This window comes from Triticum aestivum, chromosome 3B, assembly GCF_018294505.1.
Source record: "Triticum aestivum cultivar Chinese Spring chromosome 3B, IWGSC CS RefSeq v2.1, whole genome shotgun sequence".
NCBI lineage: Eukaryota > Viridiplantae > Streptophyta > Magnoliopsida > Poales > Poaceae > Triticum > Triticum aestivum.
Genome location: NC_057801.1, coordinates 328,212,578 through 328,223,390, shown reverse-complemented (window position 1 = coordinate 328,223,390; position 10,813 = coordinate 328,212,578). Strand labels below are relative to the sequence as shown.

The window sequence follows — 10,813 nt, the reverse complement described above, 5'->3', positions numbered from 1 at the left end:
AAAAATAAAAAATAGGTTATAAGACCAAAAATATCGCATTTTATGTATGTTTTTACGCTTGTAACTTTGCGTAACATAAAATATTTTTTATGACGAGTATATATTTTCTTACATTCTCTTTTTACTTATGAATAAGATAAAATTTACGACACCTAAAAATACGGTGTATTGACGTCAAAACAGAGAAAGGTGAAGAATAACTATTCCTCACCCAGGGCTATTCTGTTACTCTCGACCCATAGGACCCGATCTACAATTTCCGAACCGCTGCAGAAAAGAAAAGAAGCACACTACCCCCGCCTGACAAAAGAAACGCTCTCAGTACACCTGCATGCCACCTCACTCCACTCCATCCATCTAGCGCCAGTCGCCACCGCTGCACCTCGCACCGGCCATCCCCCACCCCCTACCTCGCACCGGTCGCCCCGCCCTGTCTCGCGCCGGTCACCGCCGCCATACCTCGCCCCAGCCATCGTCCACCCCTTTCTCACGCCGGCCGCTCTGTCTCGTCTCATGCTAGCTGCCCCCGCCCCATCTCGCGATGCGCCGCCCCCACCTTCTGTCGCGGCCGCCATGCCCACCTCCTGTCGCGGCCGCCGCCCCCACCTCCCGCCGCGGCCATCGCCCAGCAAGCTAACCAGCCGACCAACTACGGATATCAAGCATGACACCGGCCCGGATCCACCGCACACCAACGACCCCTTCCCAACGAGTTCCAGCGCCGACCATCCCGGCGCTACTCGTGATCCCCTCCTCCATCAGCTCCACTTCGCCGCAGCCGTCAGTCCGAAGGAGTAAGGGGTAGCATGTCCACTTCCTCTACTCGTCGGCGCCCAGGTGGTTGCTGTACTCTTCGAGCTTCTTTGCCATCAGTGGCCGCTCCGCCCACCAGCCAGAGGTGAGTTCTTCTCAGCTAAGAGAATGGAGTCCTTTCAGGGGTGCAAATTGGGAAGCTCTGGTGTTATCACCATCTGAATTTCGTTCTTCGGATATACAAAATTATTCATTGTTCTTCGGTTGCTTAGGGGGGACATGGTTTCCTTGGAGAGACATCTCTACTGAATTAGGTGTTGAAATGCTTTCTTATGTATGTTTCAGTGGGGAGTCCGATCATTTGCTGCTCAAAATCCGATAACAATCCGACAACAATCGAAGGAGGAATGCGCAACAAGCAAGTCTATCATCGACGGCAAGGTTGGCCGTGTATTCCTATTCTTTTAGTTGTCTCTGTTTCAACCATACAATTCATGTAGCATATCGTCGTTACAACCTTTCAATTTGGTAACTTGGAGGTAGTTTTCAAATACTATATTGTCACCTAAAAGCAAGGTAGCAAATTACTATAGACACTACTTCAAAAAGCATGCCCTTGCTCAACTTCTGAACTTCTGATCTAGATATCTTTCTACAAGAATGATTCAATGTTACTAACTCTTTGGAAAGAGTAGCTAAGTATATGGTTTCACTTTGTTTCTTGTGTTAGCCAACTATAACTTATTTTGCTCCTCAGACTTGCTTGCCAAGTACTTTGTGCATATCCTTACTTGAAATCTGGCTCCACCCTTCTCCCGTTGAACCTCTCATGAAGCTCGTGCACGTACAGCAGCAGCACTAGCCCCCGTTCATGTCATGGACAAGATCAGTTCAACTTGTGCACTTGGCCTGTTTGTGTGGAATGTCTGAGCAGAAATAGAAACAATATATTTTTGCCAATTTCTTCTCTCTCTCTCTCTCTCTCTCTCTCTCTCTCTCTCTCTCTCTCTGCAGTTATAGCTAGCAACAGACCCATCTACATGGTATGGAAACAGGAGGTAAACCACAGAGACTGCCACTAGTTATTACAGTGATTTTGGCCACTAAATTCTCTGTTTTTCTTTTTTTCCTAGTCATTCTTGTACTGCCTGCCATGAAAAAACCTTTGTCAGTTCATAGAGAAGAAATACTTTTTTCTTCAGCGTGTATTCTATCGTTAGTTCCGTGTATATTTTTGTTCTCTTTTCTTCAGTCCACAAAGAATAAATATTGTCAGTTCATGAATAGAGAATTTCTGTAATAAACTTAATATTAGTTTGGTGTGTATTCTATCATCAGTTCATGAAAAAATACAAACTAGTTGGTGCGTGTGCAAAATATCATCAGTTCATGCTTTGAAATTCTATAAGTTTACATATATCACCTAAATAAGTAATGTTTTGTAGCAAGTTTCTTCAGTGTCTATTCTGATTCAGGTGCCTTGTTCTTCCTAAAACACATAGTGCTTGTTTTAATGCCTATGGGAGAATAGCACGTACAGGGACTGTGTACTAGTGTTGAAAACAAGATAAAGTCCTAAGATAATGGTGTTCTCCCTTGCTTCCACTTCCATTTGCCGCCTCAGAACCCCATGCACTACCGCCCTCCCTTACCCCCCTGCAGCGCGGCGTGTACAAGCTCTTCAATCCAAGTTCTCCGGCGAGCTCGTCTCTTGTTTCATTTTCCTTAACACTCAGTAAGGAAAATGATCGTTCAACTTCAAATATGTTTTGGACTGATTGTTCAAGTTCTTTTGTATAGAAGGTTCAGAAAGTTTTGTTCCTGAGAATGCACATATTTGGAGTGCGCCAATATATATGTATTTCTGAATTTTGCTCTTGAGTAACAGTTCAACATGTATTACGCCATCAATTCATAATGGAAAGGCAGCAAACAGTTCAATACTTTTGTGTTAAAAACGTAATAGTATAGAGAAACTTTTGTAGTAGTTTGATGGAATAAATCGCATCAGTTCTGACTCGGATCCGTTCTTGCCTACAATGCATTGAAAAATCAAATTGTTTGCCTTTGTTCAGGCTTGAGAAGCATGTATCTCTAGGATATGTGCCATGTTAAACTTGAGTTGTTTTTCAGTTAACACAGACTGACTGTCTCTTAAGCCTAAAATAAAATTTATTTATGTGAGAGACACCTGAACTGAAGTTGTTCCCAAGTAAAAGAAACTTCAACTTGTTTGAGCATATGCTTGTTAGGATAATTGTAATTACTTTAGCTCTTGTCAACGGTAACACGGCAAAAAAATTGGCTCCTCTTAAATGTAACTTGAAGAATGCTAGCGCTGAGGTTGGGCATTGTTTATCAATGCTAAGTTGTTCATAGGGCCGGCCGGCAGAAAATTTCCTAAGTTCAACTATGTTGCTAGAGATTCAGTCTAACTATGTTGCTTCTGCAATTTTCCTTATGCGGAAAATCACACTGAAGAACGTTCAACTATGTTTCATCTCTAAACTTAAATGTGTTTGTTATTTGAGCTAAAATACCTAGAGCTTTAGTCCAAATTTTGGTGATTCTTGTACCTATTGTTTAGAAATCAATGGCAAAAATTTCTGATTGCAGCAATGGCATGCTCCCAGCCCGCCGAGACTGAATCATTCGACACCAGTTCTCTGCACAACGTGGCTCGACGTGCAGCCCACTGACTCCACCGTATACATCCAGACAATACGGTATGGTGTACTCCCTCCATCCGGAAAAGCTTGTTCCTCAAATAAATGTATCTAGCATCAAGTTAGTGCTAGATACATCCATTTGAGGAATAAGCTTGAGACAAGTTTTCTAGGACGGAAGGAGTACAATTTAATGCATGAAGTAAGCCCATCAATTCGGTTTCATTTTCTGAATTTCTTTTGAACTTGTTGTCACTTAACTTTTACATGTATCTAGTTACGGTAGTACTTACGAGATCAAGCTACTTCATTTTTTAATCGAATTCTAGAACTTTTACATATCCGTATTGCTGCCGCTCCATACTTGTATTTGATATTTCTTATTATGTGTGCACTAAACTTCTAATACTATTCACGATCCAGCTTCTAGCTTTTTCTCTATTATGTGCTTCACTTCTACAAAAAGGGTTGGGTTAGATAAATAGGACAAAGATGTTTGCTTTCTTTCCAGAAATGAAATGGTTGGACATGTAGACGATGTAAATAAAGCTCTTCTCTTGTGTTGTTTGAAAATAAAATCGCACAAGTACGTGGTGGAAGTTTGTATCAGTTTGGAGAAAAAAGAAACAAAGTTCAAAAAGAAAAATCGTGAGTTCACCTTACATAAAGTTTGTAAGTACAGAGATATCACCTTGATGTAGTATGTAAATATGTATTGCAAATTTGCAATTCAAGAATGGGTGTGTGTGTGTTGTAGTATTTGCCTACAGAGTCGATGTGTGTTTTTGTAGTGCTGGTAGTTGTAGTCTCCCGCGCTCTCAGCCGATGTCAAGGCCGCATGTGTGCCGTCCTCAGTCCAACCCCATGGCATCAGGGTGGTCGAGTTCATCGCGACTAGCAGTCCATGGCTGTCAGCTTCAACTTTATTCCACCTAGGTGCTTAAACTTCTTTTTGGATGTTTTTTGTATGAATATGCATTTTGGTTATTAAATTCAGTACAACGAAACACATGAATCCCCAATGCGTACAAAATTACTGATTCTTTTAAACAGTTAGTAGATTTCTCCATTGGTTGGTCTACTTGTGTAAATCTGTCAGTTCATGACAAGTAACTTCTGATGCTAGAAATGTAGGATGTTTGTGTGAATGTTGCTTGTTTCAGAGAGAAAAAGAGTTTGTAGTTCCATCACATGATGTACTGAACAACATAAGCATGGTGTACTGAACAACATAAACATGGTGTACTGAATAAACATACGCATTCACATAAACATGCCAGCAACTCCTCTTGCTATACTCGTTCTTGTACTTGTTTATGTTCTTGTTTGGAACTGGTTTCTTATCCTCCTAACAGCTTTTCTCGCATTTCAGCTAAATTTAGTTTCAACTAAAACCAGAGCTAATGCATTTGTGGCATTGGATGAGGTTGCTAGGAAGATTTTCATTAGAGAATGCTTTGCTAGAAAAGCTTCTATTGATCTCTGTCCACGAGTGATGCTGCCCCGCGTCCGGTCGACGACATCCACGAGCGCTAGCGGCCTGTATCCGGCAGCAAGATGAAGGCGTACCCGTACCCGTACCCGTGCAAAAAAATGACTCAAATATAGGAAACGAGATCTCAAATGCCCCAGAAAATCAAACCATAGGGTACAATGGTGATTTCTTACCGTGGAAAGAAAATTCGTGGTGAAACGATGAACTCATATTTTCATTCAAACGATAATATGTTATTAGTTCATATAAATGTTTTCAAATAGCACACGGTTCACTCACAAAGCCGTGTGCCTACCAAACAGTGGCCGATGCCCCCTGCTGCGTGCGCGATCTGAGTCGTGCATTCTGATTGGCCAGAATCCAAACCCAGGGATCATACGTCTACACTGTTGGATGCTCCCACATCGGACGACAATCCTCATCCCTTTCATCCGCACATACAGTTCCGGTTAGGATTTGATTTATATGCCAAAATGCATGGTAAATGCCAAATATGGCTTAAATATAGCACATGAGATCTGAAATACCCCAGCAAATCAAACCTGTGGTATAATGGTGATTGCTTATCGTGGGAAAAAATTAGAGGCGAAACAATGAACTCACGTCTTCATTTCAAAATTAGTGTGTCTTCATTTCAAATGAAATTATGTTGTTTGTGCACACGAGCGCTTAGAGACAACCGTTTGCATAGGCCTTTCTGCATGGTGACCGGGGATACTTTTCACCCTTTTCACCTAGGCCGCCAACACCCCCAACGCCCGTCTGTGTTTCACTCAATTAGTCCATCCAATCTCCATCGTCAGCTACCCTCCCCCAGATCCATAGCAGAACCCTTTTTGGCGCCGACGTGCTCAACCTGGCCGTGTGCCCGCTCTTGGGCGTCAACCCTACCTCCACTGTTGTTCCCAACATGCGGCTGCCCGCGCCTCGCCGTCTTCGTTTGCTCGCTAGCCACCCTCGAGCATATCGATCTTGTAACCCTTGCCTCTCATGTGGTCCTGCCGGGTTTGCATTAAGAAATCTGTTAGTTACTGCTCTCCATCGTAGTGAGGCATACTTCCTCGCAATCCCTCTTCCTATTTCGTTTCGTATGTTCACAAATTGGCTATAAAATAACGAAGAGTCTATATATGTTCATTATCTACCTTCCTAACTAGTACATATAAGTTGTATTTGTTCCAATAAGTTATTGTTGATTCACAGACCATGGGCGCCCGAGTCACACAAACTTAACAAATTAGCCGTACATTTTCTAAATTATTGCATGACATGTGTTAGACAACTTGATACCAAGTTGTTAGCTTTATGCTTATCCTCCTTTCCTGAGTTTCGCATGTGTTCTCTGTAGATGCCGAGTAGCAGCGACATCATTCATGCTTCAGGCGATGTATCTTCATCTGATTCCGACAACCCTAGGTCTTCAGCAGATGATGAAGGATCAAGTAATCTGGAATTGGATAGAGCTGCAGAAATTACCCTTCCGTTCAGGACACGGAGGAACGCTCCAAGAAAACCCACACACCAGCCTAAAGGTATATATGAAGTAACCGGCATCGATTTAAAGTCTTGGGCTCCAACTACCATTGTTGGCAGGGCAAGACTCAACATGCAGGGGTTTCGGAAGGCTGACACAAAAACACGACAAAGGATAGTCCGGGAGATCATGAATCACTTCAAACGTTCCAAAGCAGTGGAGAAGGCAGGTGGAACACGTTGCACTGAATAAGGCTAGGGATGCTTGGAGAAACTGGAAGCACGTGTTATACAAGAAGTACTTGAGTGAAGGCAAGGACCCAATCCCCGCATACCCCCAAATTACAAAGGTAGACTGGACAAAATTCAAAAGGGTTAGTGCAACTACAGAGTTTGCTAAGAAGAGTGCCAAGCAATTGGAACTTCAGAAGAGGAACACACACACACACCGTATGGGTGGTGGCAGGATACTACATCATGAAACCGATATGGGACCAGGAGGACAATGAAGTAGTAGTTGCGGGAAATCGGCCTTTAGTGAAATCAGGGGCAAACGTGCTAGAGACTACTTGCGGGCACATGCAAGGAGGAGTGATGATGGAACTTATTACTTTGAAAACTCAGATGACGAGAAACTACATCATGTAATGTTAAAGGCTTCCGAGATCCCTGGAAGGTTCTATAAGAACTCAAGGCCATGTGACATTCTGTCTGACGCTCTGGAAACAAGAGAGCCCCCTGGCCGTGCAAGGGGTATAGGTGTTAATGTCCCGCACAAGAGAACTTTCACACTCAGCAAAGAAGAGAGGCTCGGCATGAAAAAAGCGAGGAGTGAAATGAAGCAGAATGAATTGTATGAAAGGTTGAGGAATGACATGTATCCGTCTGTTCAAAAGGAAATTGAGGAGTCAATGATGATGCAGAAGACTCTAACACTGACAAATAGCCAGTAGATGGGAGGGGAGGCGGGCATGGAGGATGCTGGTTGTTGCGCGGCATCACCACACAAGAGGAGTTGTGCATCAGCTGACCCTAGCGACACTGAGACTGCGGCTTCTCATGATGACGATATATCTGATCTATCTGGAATGAGAGACAGACTGAAGGGCGTGCTTACACATTATGAAGGTATATTAAAATGTGCAACAACCTGGGTTTACCCACCCTTCTTGGAAGAGGGCCTCCATACCATTGAAGTCGGGTTGTGTGAAGTACTACGTGACTGAAGTAAAGCCTGGATTCAATGAATTTGCCCTGAAGAATGTCCTAGGGGACTTTGATGAGCATAGGATCTTGGGAGAAACACTGTTACATCACATCCAGTGCCCACGAAAGGAAATAGACTTCATGGATGAGATCCCTGAAGCCCCGCCAAGAGCAACTAATGTCGCCCCTCAACCGGTGACACTCTCCTTGCCACAACAGCTCTCGCATGCTTCCCCCAAGGAACCTAATACTCGTAATCCGACGGCTGATGCATCAACCTGTGATCAACCCACCCGACTTTGTGCCGTACAGGCCATGTCATCGTCCGCCCTAGAGTAGCCAGTGGCAAGGCCTACAACTGTTGAAGACGCACCACGGGTTCAGATGCCGGCCGCTGAAGCAGCAAGGGGAGACCTAGCTGCAACACATGCTCAGCACACCAACCTGGTGGAACGGACTACTAAGTAGTCTGATGCTTCAGAACCGCCTGCTGAGCAGTCTATAGGTCCAGAACCGACTGCACATCAGTGCATCGGCCCGCAGCCGCGTGATCAGCATATCAATGCTTCAGCACTGCCTGCTCTGCAAACCAATGTGTTGGCACGACCTCCTTGGCACACCGACAAGTTGGCACCACTTGCGTAGAAACCCGACATAGCTTCAACGCATGGTCAGCAGTCCGATGCCTCTACTCCTACAGCCCAAAGTCTGTCATAGCAACACTGCCAGCCTAGTAGTCCGGCATAGCTAAACCGTCTGCTAAGCAGTTCGTCAAAGCTTTACCGTCTGCTCTGCAGTCTCCCTTTCAGCCATCCAGACCTTGGACCATAAGTGCTTCAAGTACCAAGAAGGAAGCGGGCAAAAAGGCTGCAACCGCGAGGAAGCGCGCCCAGAGAGTGAAGAGGAAAGAGAATGATTGCCTCTTACTTAAAGCACTCATCGCCCAGAACCAAATTAACAACAAGTTGTTCGAATCGGAAAGTAATATTATGCCTGACGGCATGAATGATGCAGAAATAGATTTGGTGCTTGCTAAAAATAAAGCTAACGTACTTGAAGTACACAATTACGTCCATGGCCAGCCATTTATTTTTGGTGAATACTTTGATGAGTGCAACTCCAGTTGCCGCGAGTTACATAAATATTGCATGGATCAAAAGTTAGCAGGTCATCATGTTCTGCTAGTCTGCTACAATAGAGATCATTTCTAACACGATGCTGGTTTGATCAATGTGAATTTCGAGGACTTACATCTCTTCTTCAACTTCAACGAGCTCGATGCCACTCATGTTAGATGTCTGATTTTGTAAGTACTTAACAAACTCTAATCAACTTCTCCATACAAGGGTGTAAATGATAAACAACTAATTGCATTTTATTTCTCCCAGGGGATTGAACGTGCAAAGAAGAAAAAGAGGGAGTGTGTATTTCATAGATCCTCCATTAGCAAATGGTACAGCATTACATGGTAAGGATGAACGGGAGTGGGCCATTAACACGGTCGCCCGTATCTTCGAAAACACGTCCCATGCAAAATCATTTATGTGGCCATATCATGAACGGTAAGTCAAATAAATAACCACGCATACACTGACTGTCTTTCAGATTTCGACATAATTCGTAAGTTCATGGCTTTCTTAATATATAGCAATCACTGGATCTTGGTATTCATTGTTCTAAACAAGAACACACTTTACTACATGGATTCTCTCAGAGTGTCAACAAACGCTCAGGATCTGACACATCTTCAGCAATTCATTGATAGATATTGAATTCTATGATGTTGAAATTAATTTGCATTCATATCTGGTTCAATAATTGATGTTGTCAAAATCCATCTTCATTTATAGTGTGATCGCATTGTGGAAAACTAAATCAGGAACCTGTTCAAGAGGGAACTACTCTGCATCACGAGATCATTTCTCTGGTAACACACCAAAATCCGTTATTTTCAGAAAATGTATCCAATAGTCTGCACATATCTTTTCTTATGCTAGTGAAATGTTCAAGCTTCTAAATAAACCTCTTTCTATTTTTGTCCAAAGAACAAAAATACATCTAACACCGGTTAGGTTGTTCCTAACAGGACAAATACATGACTAATTATGTACAAAAAATTTCAGTGTCCTCAGCAACAAGCAGGGACCAACCTTTGTGTATGTTTGTAGACACATGATCTTCATCTGCAAATATGCTGATAGTTATGAAGATGCTTGCAAATTAGTACCAGTAAGTCTATCGTAATTAATATCTTCTACTCCACTCATATGGCATATTCTGATCTTAAAAATACTGCAGCTCATCTTAGAGGACCCCTGAACCGCTCCCCGCTGGTGAATTGCTGATGGTTCGAAGATTTATCAGTGACTTCTTCCTGAATCACTACATCAATCCCACCGGTGATAATGAAGATTTTAGCATGCCTTCTCCTGAAACATCGAGTAAGAGTTAGCCGCTAAACATATACGCATGAATCCATTGTTTTCCATCTAATGAGGTCTTCATATTTCGTACACTATGATTAATTATGTAATGCATATATATGTCGACAAATCATTGGAATTTAGCTACCATTTGTTCAATTGCAATTGTTGCGAAATCTGATGAATATTCTTCCCGTGGACACTATTTGTTCAATTGCATATTGTGGCGAATTTTCTTTTTGCATGCCGATTCAAATGGGATATTTTGCTTTAACCTGGCAATTGCTCCGCACACGGTTCAACTAAATGAGTGTGTGCGATCCACATCGGAAAGCATACGTCAATCGTAGCGAAACCGTTGGTGATACACAACAGATCACAGACAATTTGCAGCACTACTATGTGTGCGTAGGGGCTCCGAAACCGTTTGTGATACCACATTATCGCACACGAGAGCTCAGAGTAAACCGTGTCCAATGTAAAATACAATCTCAGTCGTATTATTTTAGGAAACGTGTGGGATTCCAAACGAAAAGCACACGTCACTCTTACCGCAACCGTCGGTGATACACACCAAATCACAAACGGCCTGCAACACTTGTATGTGTGCGAAGGGACTCCCGCTGTCTGTGACAGAACATTATCGCACACGGTAATTGTTCGAAAACGTGTGCGATCGAGTCATGCATGGCAGACGTGTTCCACAAAAAACTCGTGTGCGATGGGGCACATACGGCACACAGTTCATATGTTGGCCCATGTGCCTTACATACCGTTTCCCAAATGGTTCATTACGA

At 43.2% G+C, this 10,813-nt stretch overlaps 1 long non-coding RNA gene across 2 annotated transcripts; it reads left to right on the top strand.

The window, feature by feature from the left end:
* The first annotated feature begins 339 nt into the window (after positions 1–339).
* Positions 340–9,990, top strand: LOC123069821 (uncharacterized). Of its 2 annotated transcripts, XR_006433006.1 has the most exons (7): positions 340–898; positions 1,099–1,194; positions 3,370–8,899; positions 8,982–9,155; positions 9,444–9,520; positions 9,717–9,822; positions 9,892–9,990. It is a non-coding gene; the product is annotated as an uncharacterized lncRNA (long non-coding RNA). The 2 variants fall into 2 exon arrangements; XR_006433005.1 differs by having other exon boundaries at positions 341–898; positions 8,982–9,520.
* Positions 9,991–10,813: the final 823 nt, after the last annotated feature.